Below are 1,284 nucleotides of genomic sequence, written 5' to 3'. Positions count from 1 at the left end.
AGATACTGCATGATCCAAATATAGTATTATTTGATACATTTTTAAAGTTTTCATTACATTTTGGGCATGAAATCCACGCTGAATCCACCCTTCTGATGGGATCAGTTTAATCCATATTTTTTGGATCAAAGTGATCCAAATCCTACAAAAAAGTTCTGAAAAACCCAAACTAAAGGTTTGATCCGGATCAAAACCAAGATTAGATTACGTGATCTAATCCGATTATGTAATCCGTTTTTTCTTTTGAAAAACCCATTTTCAAGATTTGATCCAATCTGTTATCCAATATCCTAGTGGATTACTTTTGAAAAACTGGGCCCTGGGGTTTTCACAAATCATGCACAATGCCTTGCACATTATGTTTTATTTCAGCAGAGGTCGCTGTCTTCTGCCTTAAATTGTTTCTGGCCTAAATGCAATTTCTCAGATCATAGAAAATGAACTGTCTATTTACATTGAGTTCAGGAATGGACATTGCATCTAATGGGTCATTTCTATTACAGGCTATTTTGGTACTGTAGCCTACCGTAAACGAATTCATGAACTACTGTTGTCATTTTCGTTTCTGTGAAAGAATATTCAAGACTTTAAGAAGTGCTCCGGCTGCTCTCAGCCACGTCAACTTCCATAATTTAAACACATTACTTATACACACACTTAGCCTACTGATATTTGTGCTTTTGTCTTGCCACGAAAAAAAAATAATAATAAAAAATAAATTCATGTAGTTAACGTCATGATGAAAATTAAGTACGGTTTACTTTTTTATTCCTTTAATATTTGAGTATGTTTCCAGTATTAATGCATTGAGGGTTGGCAAGTTGCTAAGCCACAATCTTTAACATCCAATTGATGTAAACGCTTTCAGTATCTTTATTTAGATGTGAATGATTTTGACCGCTACGGCAGCAGCTCGGTCATGTGATATTTGTGATTTTTCTCAACGCTGGTGAGGATGGACCAATCACAGTCGTTTGAGATTAACCGGAAATTTAGAGGTAGGTAATGTTTCCTGATTATATATTTAATGCATTATATATTTAGTGTTCCAGTATCTTCAACAAGACAAAAAAGAAAGAAGCTCAGCGGCGATTCTCTTTTACTAGGGGAAGTTTAATTATTTATATTTCTTTTTTCAAACTTTATTTACAAAAATAAACATATTACTGTTAACATACGATGTATTTAATCTGTATTTAATGGCCAGTGGTTCATAACTCAATGAGTGCGCCAAACACGTTGATATTCGGCGTGCGCGTTCTTGTGTTTTGAAATAGTCGACGT

This window comes from Labeo rohita, chromosome 15 (genome assembly GCF_022985175.1).
Source record: "Labeo rohita strain BAU-BD-2019 chromosome 15, IGBB_LRoh.1.0, whole genome shotgun sequence".
Lineage (NCBI taxonomy): Eukaryota > Metazoa > Chordata > Actinopteri > Cypriniformes > Cyprinidae > Labeo > Labeo rohita.
Note: the sequence above shows the minus strand (reverse complement) of the source record.